Raw genomic sequence first — 17,433 nt, forward strand, 5'->3', positions numbered from 1 at the left:
ATATATATATATATATATATGAGTATATTCGAAATTTAATTAAAAAATAAAAGCCACATAATTAACACTAGAAATTTAAAATAACTCTACAAATTTGCTTTTAATACTTATAATGAAGTTTACAAAATCTAAATATCATTTTAGTTTAAATAAATGAATTTAAAACAAAAAATTGATCAAATTTATATTTTTCTAATTAACTTTTTGAATTCCTTTCAATTCAATTACTACAAGTTCAAAAGTGCAGTTTTATAATCAAGTTATAAAAATAATTTCTAATTATAAAAAAGTTAATATTAATATTGTTTTTATAATTTACAGAAATATTAATAAATAATCAAAATAAATTTCTTCGTTTTATTAGGATGATAAAAAATTATCTAACTTTTAAATTAGGAAGAAGGCAGATGACCATGACAATTAATAGTAATATTACGTTAATTGCTCATTAGTTTGGTTTAACTTGACGATTACTAAGAGTCTTTATATCATTGGATTTTCAATTTAATTGGAACAAATATTTTGTTATTCTGTAATTTCCATTAAATGAAGTTATATCATAAGAATGATTCAGCTTCATATTCGTTATAAGTGTTGTTGTAAAATTATAAAACTGAAAAACTCAGTTTTAAAAATGTGCTCTAACATAGGCAAAGGCATTAAAACATTTTTGGCATATAATTTGATCTCGATATTCATTCATTACATTAAAATATAATATTCGATCGAAATCAATCATAAGAATTATACACAATTAAAAAGAAATTATTAAAACTCAAAATCATATAGATGCATCAATATAAATTGACTTCAGTAACTAATCAATTACTATACATCAAGTACAGGCAATCTTTAAAAGCAGTACCTTACTTCACAAGTCTACTTAAAACATTAAAACAAATGTAAAATTTACTTTTGATATAACACATAATACATAGAGGACCACAGCTACTTGCAAATGAACTAATGGTCTGTTACACATAAATAAATTGATATTTTACGATTAGTTTACCAAATATTTAGCAGATAGTCGAGGAATGAAGAACCTGTTGGAAAAAAAGAAACATTGCTATTAAAATCAGCAGAATTGCAATAAAAATAAATTATATGAAAAAAAGACAATTTTAAGATAATATATCTAAATATTTTCATTCCTTTATTTTAGTTTCCTTCTTTTACTAGTGTAACAAGTAGTACTTTTTTTTAAAAGGAATGAACTCATTTAATCAAAAAGTTCAAGTTCAGAAATTTAAAAATGATCGGAGAAAATCATAAAGAAAATATCGATGCCTGAAGCGCAATAAAAATCCTCTGCAAAGACAAACTACAGTCGATTCTCACGTATTATGATAAAAGAATTACACGTAATGTCAGTATACGCTTAACATGATGACTGCTATGTCAATCACATTAGCGTGACAGTAAAAGTTCCCAGTCAATGTAGAATTTGATGCTAGTAGAACAAGCCTATGTTTAATTTACATCTCCTTGTTTTAACATGTTACTGAGCATGTGAATCGTCTGTGATTCATATATATACAATCTATACAATATTCATATATATACATTCATATATATTCAATATATATACAATCTTTATATATATACAAATATCTTAGATATTTTTTCCCACAACAATTAAAAGAGAGCAAATAAGTAAGAGCAGCTTATTAGAGAGTGGTCCTATCGCAGGCATCAATCATGGCAGCAAACGTGTTAACTGAAAATATTGCAGTATGAATAATTAAACAACAGGGTGATCACTAGGTCTTATTGTCTTTAAAAGACCTAAGTCAGCCATCTGACTCTCCGACCGGCCAAGAAGGCACACGGATTTAAACCATAAAAACTGAATGACCGGACCGCCGCAACAGCAACATTGGCGGGAACTGTGGTTGAGTCCTAAGGGCCATCACCGGCCACGGTACAACCCTCCCCGAAGGAAGTACGTCCCGTCATCGATGGGAGGAGTCAGATCCCCACCAATTAGTGTACCCTCCAGAGGGGCGAGATCCACCCACCATGCCGGAAGTATCTCATCCTCATTTCGAGGTGCCCCCCCGGGGGTTTCCTTAAAAGACCTAAAGAAAATGAGTAACCTTTCTGAATAAGATGTTATATTTACCATGTATAACATACATTCTTGCACTGTAGATGTATTATAATCCATACAATGTTATTCCTAATTTTTTTTTTTCCTTTTCAATTAGTAATCTCATTTCTCTATAAGTTCAACTCATTGTCACCACTTTTTTTAGGTATTCTAGTCCCATCCATTTAGTGATTATCTCGCCAAAACATTAAATATAGTCGTGCAAATTTGACACCGATGGGATTCTCTATTGACATCCCTGGATGGTTTGTCGTTTCTTTAATTTATTTCTTCTCTTTTTTTCTTTTCTTTCCACCTAGTGCTCATTCAACTGGTTAGATAACTCAGTATTATAGGCACCGGGGTGGCGTTATGTTATATGTTGTAATCCATTAATAATCTAATGGACGGATCCATATATGCACCATCATTTTCTTAGTAAAGTATAATATGACATAGCTACGGACCTTGAGTAAATTTTGTGGCACATCATCTTTCATCTATGGCAGTGGTCGCTAACCATGGTTCGCGAGTCACATGTGGTTCTTTTTCTCTTTGAGTATGGCTCTTCTACAAAATAGCACATGCGAGCTAGTATACGTAAAAGCAAGAAAATTTTGAAAATACTTAAGTGTATAATTTAAATTTTAAAAATGTGGCTTTCAAAAAAAGGTTTCAATTGTTGAATTGTTGATAAATGAGCCATTTATTATGAAAATGGGGCAAGTCCATTTTTTGTTATTTGCGAGATATTTAAAGGTTTACATTTCAATAAATTTAAAAATATTGGTAAGTATTAATAGATATATTTTTTGTATTTTGTGGCACCAGATAATGTAAGTTATAATCCAATAGTGTTTACAGTGCTGACTAAAAAAATAAGAGTTTTATTATAACTAAATAGACTTGCCTCATTTTCAAAATTAATAAATTATTGTAAACATTCATTTAATTGGGAAATATTTCAGTTACATCTGTCTGTTTTTTTAATAAGAAAAACAAAATACTATTCAAAAATTTACAATTATTTATTCATTTGATAAAAAGTGAAACAAAACAAAGAATATTCTCGTAGAAAATATAACATAACAAAAACCAATTCAGTTTTATTAAGAATTTCAATGAAATTATACGTATTCATTTTATACGTAGTTTCAGTTTATACGTAGGTATAATTCAATTGAATTTTATTCAGGATTTAACACTTTAAAAATTTTACATTTATGTCCATGATGAACAGGAGTTAAATATGGTATCCATATACGGTAAATAAATCCATCCTTTCCCTGCATTTTTCAGATGTAATAGGTCTCCTTTTTTTTCATACATAAAAGATAATTTTATATTTCTGAAATCACTTAGTCTTCCTCGTTGTGTTTGCAAATCGATAATTTAAAATTCAGCATCTCGTTCTATAGAAATTTTGTGGAACATTTTGTATGGTGCATCCTTTGTAAATCTGATTCAGCATATGAGCCGTTTATATTGAAAGTTGGGCAAGTCCATTTTTGAAAAAAAATGGAAATAATGGTAGTATAGATAAAATTTGTTATGATCTTTTTTATGCATAAACAATTTAAAGTAAAAAATAAATAAATCAGATACTAGTATTTTGGAGATGGCAGTTTTAGCTCTTAACAATATTGACAACCTGTTTATTTTGAAAGTGGTGCAAGTCCATCTTAGATTGAAATTATTTTTGACCGAACATATTATGGCCGTTTGATATCATGTCTGAAGTCTAGGGTGTTTCTATCTATCGATGTATGTTTGATAATGAAAAACGGTGGTTTGTATAATAAATAATAAAAAGTATATCTTAATTTTGTGTTTGGATAATAATACAGCATCGTGTGCATCTCTGATCACACGATGTGCGTCATTAGTATGAATAAATCACTTCACGTGGCATTAAACATTTAACTATTTCATCGGTATCGTATCTGACATTTATTTAACCTGGCAACTGTAGCTAATATACAAATTTTAGAATTAAGACATGAGATAAATACGTGTCGTTATGTTTTGGTTCGGTATTGGTCTAAGGTCCTGTAATGACCGTTTATGCATTTATAAGTTCATCAAATCTGCATCTAAAAAGAACTGCATCTAATTAGGACCGCAGTTAATTAGATATGAATCAGTTCTGTATCTAATTAAGGCCGCATCAAACCTGCATCTGATTTAGAACTCCATGAAAATAGGTCATATTAGATCTGCAACTAATTAGGCTCGCATATCTGCATCAAATTATATCCGCTTCTAAATAGAACTGTATATAATTAGGCAAGCATGAAGTCTGCACCAAAATAGATCTGCATCAAGTCTGCTTCTAATTAGGCCTGCATCCGATCTGCATCTAATTAGATACGTATCTAAATAGAAATTCAACAGATCTGCATGTAATGAGATCCATATCTAAATAGATCTGCATCAAGCCTGCATCTAATTAGATCTGAATCAGGTCCAAATCTAATTAGTCCTGCATCAGACATGTATCTAATCAGAACTGCATGTAACTGCGCATAATTAGCTCCGCATCAGATCAAAACCTAATTACATCCGCATCTAAATAGAACTGCATGCAATTAGGTCTGCTGTAAGTCTGCATCTCATTAGTCCCGCATGAGATCTGCATCAAATTAGGTCCTCATTAGACCTGCATCTAATTAGGTCGGCATCAGATCTGCCTCTAATAAGGGCCGTCTCTAAATAGATCTGCATTTAATTAGATATGAATTAAGTCTGCGTCTAATTAGGCCAGCATCAGTTCTGCATCTAATTAAGCGCGCATCATATCCTCTTCTAAGTAGAACTGCATCGAATTAGGCCTGCATCAAGTCTGCATCTAATTAGGCCTCTTCAGATCTGCATTCGATTAGATCCATATCTAAATAGATCTGCATCAGGAGTGCATCTAATTAGGTCTGAAAAAGGTCTGCATCTCATTAGGCCCGCATCTAAATAGAACTGCATCTAATTAGATCTGAATCAGGCCTGTATCTAATTAGGGCCGCACCAAACCTGCATCTGATCAGAAGTGCATGTAAGTAGATCAGGAAAGTAGATCATAACTAATTAGGCTTGCAAAATATCTGCATGAAATAAATACCACTTCTAAATAGAGCTGCATCTAATTAGATACATATCTAAATAGAAATTCAACGGATCTGTATCTATTGAGATCCATATCTAAATAGATCTGCATCAAGCCTGCATCTAATTATCTCTGAATTAGGTCTACATCTCATTAGGCCCGCATCAGACATGCATCTAATTAGAACTGCATGTCACTGCATCTAATTAGGCCTGCTGAAAGTCTGCATCTTATAAGGACTGAATGAGGTCTGCATCTAATATGATCCATATCTGAATACATCTGCATCAGGTGTGCATCTAATTAGGCCCTCATCAGACCTGTATCTAATCAGGAGAGCATCCGATCCGCATCTAATAAGGTCCGGCTCTAAATAGATCTGCATCTAATTAGATCTGAATCAGGTCTGCATCGTATTAGACACGCATTTAAATAAAACTGCATCTAATTAGGGCCGAACCTAATAAGATCTGAATCAGGTATGAATCTGGTTAGGCCCGAATCAGAACTGCATCTTATTAGATCTTCTAATTAGAAACGCAAGTAACTAGATCTATTAAGATTTGCAACTAATGAGGCTTGCATCAAATCTGAATCTAAGTAGAACTGCATATAATTAAATCGAATTAAATCTGCATCTAACTAGGCCCGCATCAGACCTACATCTAATTAGATCAATATCTAAATCTGCATCAGGTGTTCATCCAATTACGCCAGCATCAGTCCTGCATTTCATGCGCGCATCTAATTAAGCGCGCATGAAATCCGCATCTAAATAGAACTGCATCTTATTAGGACTGCATCTAATTATATCTGAAACAGGTCTGCATCTAATTAGGCCAGAATCAGTCCTGCATCTAATTAAACACGCATGAAATCCGCATCTTAATAGGACTGCATCTTATTAGGCCTGCATCTAATTATATCTGAATCAGGTCTGCATCTAATAATGTCTGAATCAGGTCTGCATCTAATTAGGAAGCATCAGTCCTGCATCTAATTAAGTGCACATGAAATCCGCATCTAAATAGGAATGCATCTCATTATTTCTGCATTTAATTAGAACAGCATCAGTCCTGCATCTAATTAAGCGCGCATGAAATCTGCATCTAAATGGAACTGCATCTTATTAGGCCTGCATCTAATTATATCTGAATCAGGTCTGCATCTAATTAGGCCAGCATCAGTCCTGCATCTAATTAAGCGCGCATGAAATCCGCATCTAAATAGAACTGCATATTATCTGGCCTGCATTTATTTATATCTGATTTAGGTCTGCGTCTAATTAGGCCAACATCAGTCCTGCATCTAATTAGGCTAGCATCAGTTCTTCATCTAATTAGGCCAGTATCAGTCCTGCATCAAATTAATTAAGCGTGCATGAAATTCGCATCTAAATAGAAATGTATCTTATTAGGCCTGCATCTAAATATATCTGAATCATCTTTGCATCTAATTAGGAAGCGTCAGTCCTGCATTTAATTAAGTGCGCATGAAATCCGCATCTTAATAGGACTGTATCTTATTAAGCCTGCATCTAATTAAATCTGAATAAGGGGTGCATCTAATTATGCCAGCATAAGTCCTGCATCTAATTAAACACGCAAGAAATCCGCATCGTAATAGAACTGCATCTTATTAGGAATGCATCTAATTATATCTAAATTAGGTCTGCATCTAATTGCGCAAGCATGAAATCTGCATCTAAATAGAATTGCATATTATCAGGCCTGCATTTAATTATATCTGATTTAGTTCTGCATCTAATTAGGCCAGCATCAGTCCTTCATCTAATTAGGCCAGCATCAGTCCTGCATCAAATTAAGCGTGCATGAAATTCGCATCTTAATAGGACTGCAACTTATTAGGCCTGCATCTAATTATATCTGAATCAGGTCTGCATCTAATTAGTCCAGCATCAGTGCAGCATCTAATTAAGCGCGCATGAAATCCGCATCTTAATAGGACTGCATCTTATTAGGCCTGCATGTAATTATATCTGAATCAGGGGTGCATCTAATTAAGCCAGCATCAGTCCTGCATCTAATTAAGTGCACATGAAATCCGCATCTAATAGGAATGCATCTCATTATTTCTGCATCTAATTAGCCCAGCATCAGTCCTGCATCTAATTAAGCGCGGATGAAATCCGCATCTAAATAGAACTGCATATTATCAGGCCTGCATTTAATTTTATCTGATTTAGTTCTGCATCTAATTAGGCCAGCATCAGTCCTTCATCTGATTAGGCCTGCATCAAATTAAGCGTGCATGAAATTCACATCTTAATAGGACTGCATCTTATTAGGCCTGCATCTAATTATATCTGATTTAGTTCTACATTTAATTAGGCAAGCAACATTCCTGCATCTAATTAAGAGGGCTTGAAATCCGCATCTAAGTAGAAATGCATCTTATTTGGCCTGCTTCTTATTATATCTGAATCAGGTCTGAATCAAATTAGTCCAGCATCATTGCTGCATCTAATTAAGTGCGTATGGAATCCGCATCTAAATAGAACTGCATCTTATTATTCCTGCATCTAATTATAACTGAATCATCTCTGCATCTAATTAGGAAGCGTCAGTCCTGCATCTAATTAAGTGCGCATGAAATCCGCATCTTAATAGGACTGTATCTTATTAGGCCTGCATCTAATTAAATCTTAATCAGGGGTGCATCTAATTATGTCAGCATCAGTACTGCATCTAATTAAACACGCATGAAATCCTCATCTTAATAGAACTGCATCTTATTAGGCCTTCATCTAATTATATCTGAATCAGGTCTAAATCAAATTACTCCAGCATCATTCCTGCATCTAATTAAGTGCGTATGAAATCCGCATCTAAATAGAACTGCATCTTATTAGGCCTTCATCTAATTATATCTGAATCAGGTCTAAATCAAATTACTCCAGCATCATTCCTGCATCTAATTAAGTGCGTATGAAATCCGCATCTAAATAGAACTGCATCTTATTAGGTCTGCATCTAATTACGCCAGCAACAGTCCTGCATCTAATTAATTGCGCATGAAATCCGCATCTTAATAGAACTGCATCTTGTTAGGCCTGCATCTAATTATATCTAAATTAGGTCTACGTAACTGAGCACGCATGAAATTCGCATTTTAATAGTAATGCATGTTATTAGGCCTGCATCTAATTATATCTGAATCAAGTCTGCATTTAATTAGGCCAGCATCAGTCCTGCATCTAATAAAGTGCACATGAAATCCGCATCTAATAGGAATGCATCTCATTATTTCTGCATCTAATTAGCCCAGCATCAGTCCTGCATCTAATTAAGCACGAATGAAATACGCATCTAAATAGTACTGCATATGATGAGTCCTGCATTTAATTATATCTGATTTAGGTCTGCATCTAATTAGGCCAACATCAGTCCTGCATCTAATTTGGCTAGCATCAGTCCTTCATCTAATTAGGCCAGCATCAGTTCTGCATCAAATTAAGCGTGCATGAAATTCGCATCTAAATAGAACTGCATCTTATTAGGACTGCATCTAATTATATATAAATCATCTCTGCATCTAATTAGTCCAGCAACAGTCCTGCATCTAATTAAGTGCGCATGAATTCCGCATCTTAATATGACTGTATCTTATTATACCTGCATCTAATTAAATCTGAATCAGGGGTGCATCTAATTATGCCAGCATCAGTCCTGCATCTAATTAAACACGCAAGAAATCCGCATCGTAATAGAACTGCATCTTATTAGGAATGCATCTAATTATATCTAAATTAGGTCTGCATCTAATTGAGCACGCATGAAATCCGCATCTTAATAGAACTGCATCTTATTAGGCCTGCACCTAATTATATCTGAATCAGGTCTGCATCTAATTAGGCCAGCATCAGTAATGCATCTAATTAAGCTCGCATGAAATCCGCATCTAAAGAGAACTGCTTATTATCAGGCCTGCATTTAATTATATCTGATTTAGTTCTGCATCTAATTAGGCCAGCATCAGTCCTGCATCTAATTAAGAGGGCTTGAAATTCGCATCTAAGTAGAAATGAATCTTATTTGGCCTGCTTCTTATTATATCTGAATCAGGTCTGAATCAAATTAGGCCAGCATCAATTCTGCATCTAATTACGCGCGCATGAAATCCGCATCTTAATAGAACTGTATCTTATTAGGCCTGCATTTAATTATATCTGAATCATCTCTGCATCTAATTAGGAAGCGTCGGTCCTGCATCTACTTAAGTGCGCATGAAATCCGCATCTAAATAGAACTGCATATAATCATTCCTGCATTTTATTATATCTGATTTAGTTCTGCATCTAATTAGGCCAGCATCAGTCCTGCATCTAATTAGGCTAGCATCAGTCCTTCATGTAATTAGGCCAGCATCAGTCCTGCATCAAATTAAGCGTGCATGAAATCCGCATCTATTTAGAACTGCATCTTATTAGGCCTGCATCTAATTATATCTGATTTAGTTCTGCATCTAATTAGGCAAGCAACATTCCTGCATCTAATTAAGAGGGCTTGAAATCCGCATCTAAGTAGAAATGCATCTTATTTGGCCTGCTTCTTATTATATCTGAATCAGGTCTGAATGAAATTAGTCCAGCATCAGTGCTGCGTCTAATTAAGTGCGTATGAAATCCGCGACTAAATAGAACTCCATCTTATTAGGCCTGCATCTAATTATATCTGAATCATCTCTGCATCTAATTAGGAAGCGTCAGTCCTGCATCTAATTAAGTGCGCATGAAATCCGCATCTTAATAGGACTGTATCTTGTTAGGCCTGCAAATTAAATCTGAATCAGGGGTGCATCTAATTATGCCAGCATCAGTACTGCATCTAATTAAACACGCATGAAATCCGCATCTTAATAGAACTGCATCTTATTAGGCCTTCATCTAATTATATCTGAATCAGGTCTAAATCAAATTACTCCAGCATCAGTCCTGCATCTAATTAAGTGCGTATGAAATCCGCATCTAAATAGAACTGCATCTTATTAGGTGTGCATCTAATTAGGCCAGCAAAAGTCCTGCATCTAATTAAACGCGCATGAAATCCACATCTAAATAAAACTGCATCTTATTAGTCTGCATCTTATTATATATGAATCAGGTCTGAATCAAATGAGGCCAGCATCAGTCCTGCATCTAATTAAGCGCACATGAAATCTGCATCTAAATAGAACTGCATCTAATTATATCTGATTCAGGTATGCATCTAATAAGGTCAGCATCAGTCCTCCATCTAATTAAGCGCGCATGAATTTCGCATCTAAAAAGAATTGCATCTTATCAGACCTGCATCGAATTAGGCCAGCAACAGTCCTGCATCTAATTAAGTGCGCATGAAATCCGCATCTTAATAGAACTGCATCTTGTTAGGCCTGCATCTAATTATATCTAAATTACGTCTACCTAACTGAGCACGCATGAAATTCGCATTTTAATAGTAATGCATGTTATTAAGCCTGAATCTAATTATATCTGAATCAGGTCTGCATTTAATTAGGCCAGCATCAGTCCCGCTTCTAATAAAGTGCACATGAAATCAGCATCTAATAGGAATGCATCTCATTATTTCTGCATCTAATTAGCCCAGCATCAGCAATGTATCTAATTAAGCACGAATGAAATACGCATCTAAATAGTACTGCATATGATGAGTCCTGCATTTAATTATATCTGATTTAGGTCTGCATCTAATTAGGCCGACATCAGTCCTGCATCTAATTTGGCTAGCATCAGTCCTTCATCTAATTAGCCCAGCATCAGTCCTGCATCAAATTAAGCGTGCATGAAATTCGCATCTAAATAGAACTGCATCTTATTAGGACTGCATCTAATTATATATAAATCATCTCTGCATCTAATTAGGGCAGTAACAGTCCTGCATCTAATTAAGAGGGCATCAAATCCGCATCTAAGTAGAACTGCATATTATTAGGCCGGCATCTAATTATATCTGAATCAGGTTTGCATCTAATTAGGCCAGCATCAGTCCTGCATCTAATTAAGAGGGCATCAAATCCGCATCTAAGTAGAACTGCATATTATTAGGCCGGCATCTAATTATATCTGAATCAGGTTTGCATCTAATTAGGCCAGCATCAGTCCTGCATCTAATTAAGAGGGCATGAAATCCGCATCTAAGTAGAACTGCATATTATTAGGCCTGCATCTAATTATATCTGAATCAGGTTTGCATCTAATTAGGCCAGCATCAGTGCTGCATCTAATTAAGTGCGCATGAAATCCGCATCTTAATAGGACTGTATCTTATTAGGCCTGCTTCTAATTAAATCTGAATCAGGGGTGCATCTAATTATGCCAGCATCAGTCCTGCATCTAATTAAGCGCGCATGAAATCAGCATCTAAATAGAACTGCATATTATCAGGCCTGCATTTAATTATATCTGATTTAGTTCTGCATCTAATTAGGCCAGCATCAGTCCTGCATCTAATTAAGAGGGCTTGTAATTCGCATCTAAGTAGAAATGAATCTTATTTCGCCTGCTTCTTATTATATCTGAATCAGGTCTGAATCAAATTAGGCCAGCATCAATTCTGCATCTAATTAAGCGCGCATGAAATCCGCATCTTAATAGAATTGCATCTTATTAGGCCTGCATCTAATTATATCTGAATCATCTCTGCATCTAACTAGGAAGCGTCAGTCCTGCATCTAATTAAGTGCGCATGAAATCCGCATCTTAATAGGACTGTATCTTATTAGGCCTGCATCTAATTATATCTGATTCAGGTCTGCATCTAATTAGGAAGCATCGGTCCTTCATCTAATTAGGCTCGCATGAAATCAGCATCTAAATAGAACTGCATATAATCAGGCCTGCATTTAATTATATCTGATTTAGTTCTGCATCTAATTAGGCCAGCATCAGTCCTTCATCTAATTAGGCCAGCATCAAAAAAGCATCAAATTAAGCGTGCATGAAATTCGCATCTTAATAGGACTGCAACTTATTAGGCCTGCATCTAATTATATTTGAATCAGGTCTGCATCTAATTAAGCTTGCAACAGTCCTGCATCTAATTAATAGGGCCTGAAATCCGCATCTAAGTTGAGTTGCATCTAATTAGGCCTGCATCTTATTATATCTGAATCAGGTCTGCATCTAATTAGTCCAGCATCAGTGCAGCATCTAATTAAGCGCGAGTGAAATCCGCATCTTAATAGGACTGCATCTTATTAGGCCTGCATGTAATTATATCTGAATCTGGGGTGCATCTAATTAAGCCAGCATCAGTCCTGCATCTAATTAAGTGCACATGAAATCCGCATCTAATAGGAATGCATCTCATTATTTCTGCATCTAATTAGCCCAGCATCAGTCCTGCATCTAATTAAGCGCGCATGAAATCCGCATCTATTTAGAACTACATCTTATTAGGCCTGCATCTAATTATATCTGATTTAGTTCTACATCTAATTAGGCAAGCAACATTCCTGCATCTAATTAAGAGGGCTTGAAATCCGCATCTAAGTAGAAATGCATCTTATTTGGCCTGCTTCTTATTATATCTGAATCAGGTCTGAATCAAATTAGTCCAGCATCATTGCTGCATCTAATTAAGTGCGTATGAAATCCGCATCTAAATAGAACTGCATCTTATTAGGCCTGCATCTAATTATATCTGAATCATCTCTGCATCTAATTAGGAAGCGTCAGTCCTGCATCTAATTAAGTGCGCATGAAATCCGCATCTTAATAGGACTGTATCTTATTAGGCCTGCATCTAATTAAATATGAATCAGGGGTGCATCTTATTATGCCAGCATCAGTACTGCATCTAATTAAACAAGCATGAAATCCGCATCCTAATAGAACTGCATCTTGTTAGGCCTACATCTAATTATATCTAAATTAGGTCTACCTAACTGAGCACGCATGAAATTCGCATTTTAATAGTAATGCATGTTATTAGGCCTGCATCTAATTATATCTGAATCAAGTCTGCATTTAATTAGGCCAGCATCAGTCCTGCATCTAATAAAGTGCACATGAAATCCGCATCTAAATAGGAATGCATCTCATTATTTCTGCATTTAATTAGAACAGCATCAGTCCTGCATCTAATTAAGCGCGCATGAAATCTGCATCTAAATAGAACTGTATCTTATTAGGCCTGCATCTAATTATATCTGAATCAGGTCTGCATCTAATTAGGCCAGCATCAGTCCTGCATCTAATTAAACGCGCATGAAATCCGCATCTAAATAAAACTGCATATTATCTGGCCTGCATTTATTTATATCTGATTTAGGTCTGCGTCTAATTAGGCCAACATCAGTCCTGCATCTAATTAGGCTAGCATCAGTTCTTCATCTAATTAGGCCAGTATCAGTCCTGCATCAAATTAATTAAGCGTGCATGAAATTCGCATCTAAATAGAACTGTATCTTATTAGGCCTGCATCTAAATATATCTGAATCATCTTTGCATCTAATTAGGAAGCGTCAGTCCTGCATCTAATTAAGTGCGCATGAAATCCGCATCTTAATAGGACTGTATCTTATTAAGCCTGCATCTAATTAAATCTGAATAAGGGGTGCATCTAATTATGCCAGCATAAGTCCTGCATCTAATTAAACACGCATGAATTCCACATCGTAATAGAACTGCATCTTATTAGGCCTGCACCTAATTATATCTGAATCATCTCTGCATCTAATTAGGCCAGAAACAGTCCTGCATCTAATTAAGGGGGCATGAAATCCGCATCTAAATGGAACTGCATCCTATTAGGCCTTCATCTAATTATATCTGAATCAGGTCTGCATCTAATTAGGAAGCATCAGTCCTTCATCTAATTAAGTGCACATGAAATCCGCATCTAATAGGAATGCATCTCATTATTTCTGCATCTAATTAGCACAGCATCAGTCATGCATCTAAATAAGCGCGCATGAAATCCGCATCTAAATAGAACGGCATATTATCAGGCCTGCATTTAATTATATCTGATTTAGGTCTGCATCTAATTAGGTCAGCATCAGTCCTTCATCTAATTAGGCCAGCATCAGTTCTGCATCAAATTAAGAGTGCATGAAATTCGCATCTAAATAGAACTGCATCATATTAGGCCTGCATCTAATTATATATAAATCATCTCTGCATCTAATTAGGTCAGCAACAGTCCTGCATCTAATTAAGCGCGCATGTAATCCACATCGAAATAGAACTGCATCTTATTAGGCCTGCTTTTAATTATATCTGAATCAGGTCTACATCTAATTGGGCCAGCAACAGTCCTACATCTAAATAAACACGCATTAAATCAGCATCTTAATAGAACTGCATCTTCTTATTCCTACATCTAATTATATCTGAATACGGTCTGCATCTAAATAGGCCAGCAACAGTCCTGCATCTAATAAAGCGCGCATGAAATTCGCATCTAAAAAGACCTGCATCTTATCAGGCCTGCATCTAATTAGGCAAGCATCGGTCCTTCATCTAATTAAGTGCACATGAAATCCTCATTTAATAGGAATGCATCTCATTATTTCTGCATCTAATTAGCCCAGCATCAGTCCTGCATCTAATAAAGCGCGCATGAAATCCGCATCTATATAGAACTGCATCTTATTAGGCCTGCATTTAATTATATTTGAATCAGGTCTGCATCTAATTAGGCCAGCATCAGTCCTGCATCTAATTAAGCTCGCATGAAATCCGCATCTAAATAGAACTGCATCTTATTAGACCTGCATCTAATTATATCTGAATCATCTGTGCATCTAATTAGGAAGCGTCAGTCCTGCATCTAATTAAGTGCGCATGAAATCCGCATCTTAATAGGACTGTATCTTATTAGGCCTGCATCTAATTATATCTGAATCAGGTCTGCATCTAATTAGGAAGCATCGGTCCTTCATCTAATTAAGCTCGCATGAAATCAGCATATAAATAGAACTGCATATTATCAGGCCTGCATTTAATTATATCTGATTTAGTTCTGCATCTAATTAGGCCAGCATCAGTCCTGCATCTAATTAGGCTAGCATCAGTCCTTCATCTAATTAGGCCAGCATCAGTCCTGCATTAAATTAAGCGTTCATGAAATTCGTATCTTAATAGGACTGCAACTTATTATGCCTGCATCTAATTATATCTGAATCAGGTCTGCATCTAATTAGGCCAGCAACAGTCCTGCATCTAATTAAGAGGGCATGAAATCCGCATCTAAGTAGAGCTGCAACTTATTAGGCCTGCATCTAATTATATGTGAATCAGGTCTGCATCTAATTAGTCCAGCATCAGTGCTGCATCTAATTAAGCGCGCATGAAATCCTGCATCTTAATCGGATTGCATCTTATTAGGCCTGCATGTAATTATGTCTGAATCAGGATTGCATCTAATTAAGCCAGCATCAGTCCTGCATCTAATTAAGTGCACATGAAATCCGCATCTAATAGAAATGCATCTCATTATTTCTGCATCTAATTAGCCCAGCATCAGTCCTGCATCTAATTAAGCGCGAATGAAATCCGCATCTTTTTAGAACTGCATCTTATTAGGCCTGCATCTAATTATATCTGATTTAGTTCTGCATCTAAGTAGGCAAGCAACATTCCTGCATCTAATTAAGAGGGCTTGAAATCCGCATCTAAGTAGAAATGCATCTTATTTGGCCTGCTTCTTATTATATCTGAATCAGGTCTGAATCAAATTAGTTCAGCATCAGTCCTCCATCTAATTAAGCGCGCATGAATTTCGCATCTAAAAAGAATTGCATCTTATCAGAGGTGCATCTAATTAGGCCAGCAACAGTCCTGCATCTAATTAAGTGCGCATGAAATCCGCATCTTAATAGAACTGCATCTTGTTAGGCCTGCATCTAATTATATCTAAATTAGGTCTACCTAACTGAGCACGCAGGAAATTCGCATTTTAATAGTAATGCATGTTATTAAGCCGGCATCTAATTATATCTGAATCAGGTCTGCATTTAATTATTCCAGCATCAGTCCCGCTTCTAATAAAGTGCACATGAAATCCGCATCTAATAGGAATGCATGTCATTATTTCTGCATCTAATTAGCCCAGCATCAGCAATGTATCGAATTAAGCACGAATGAAATACGCATCTAAATAGTACTGCATATGATGAGTCCTGCATTTAATTATATCTCATTTAGGTCTGCATCTAATTAGGCCGACATCAGTCCTGCACCTAATTTGGCCGACATCAGTCCTGCATCTAATTTGGTTAGCATCAGTCCTTCATCTAATTAGGCCAGCATCAGTCCTGCATCATAATTAAGCGTGCATGAAATTCGCATCTAAATAGAATTGCATCTTATTAGGCATGCATGTAATTATATCTGAATCAGGGGTGCATCTAATTAAGCCAGCATCAGTCCTGCATCTAATTAAGTGCACATGAAATCCGCATCTAATAGGAATGCATCTCATTATTTCTGCATCTAATTAGCCCAGCATCAGTCCTGCATCTAATTAAGCGCGCATGAAATCCGCATCTATTTAGAACTGCATCTTATTAGGCCTGCATCTAATTATATCTGATTTAGTTCTACATTTAATGAGGCAAGCAACATTCCTGCATCTAATTAAGAGGGCTTGAAATCCGCATCTAAGTAGAAATGCATCTTATTTGGCCTGCTTGTTATTATATCTGAATCAGGTCTGAATCAAATTAGTCCAGCATCATTGCTGCATCTAATTAAGTGCGTATGAAATCCGCATCTAAATAGAACTGCATCTTATTAGGCCTGCATCTAATTATATCTGAATCATCTCTGCATCTAATTAGGAAGCGTCAGTCCTGCATCTAATTAAGTGCGCATGAAATCCGCATCTTAATAGGACTGTATCTTATTAGGCCTGCATCTAATTAAATATGAATCAGGTCTAAATAAATTACTCCAGCATCATTCCTGCATCTAATTAAGTGCGTATGAAATCCGCATCTAAATAGAACTGCATCTTATTAGGTCTGCATCTAATTAGGCCAGCAACAGTCCTGCATCTAATTAATTGCGCATGAAATCCGCATCTTAATAGAACTGCATCTTGTTAGGCCTGCATCTAATTATATCTAAATTAGGTCTACGTAACTGAGCACGCATGAAATTCGTATTTTAATAGTAATGCATGTTATTAGGCCTGCATCTAATTATATCTGAATCAAGTCTGCATTTAATTAGGCCAGCATCAGTCCTGCATCTAATAAAGTGCACATGAAATCC

General features: G+C 35.6%; 1 protein-coding gene across 1 annotated transcript in view; it reads right to left on the minus strand.

Moving 5' to 3' along the window:
* Window positions 1–357: 357 nt before the first annotated feature.
* LOC129971902 (annexin A13-like) overlaps window positions 358–17,433 on the minus strand; it is a 53,230-nt gene continuing 36,154 nt past the window's right edge. Inside the window, exon 12 of the mRNA XM_056085883.1 lies at window positions 358–1,046. The gene's annotated coding sequence lies outside the window, so the exon portion shown is untranslated. The remainder of the gene's footprint in view (window positions 1,047–17,433) is intronic.

Source organism: Argiope bruennichi, chromosome 1 (genome assembly GCF_947563725.1).
Source record: "Argiope bruennichi chromosome 1, qqArgBrue1.1, whole genome shotgun sequence".
Classification (NCBI taxonomy): Eukaryota; Metazoa; Arthropoda; class Arachnida; order Araneae; family Araneidae; genus Argiope; species Argiope bruennichi.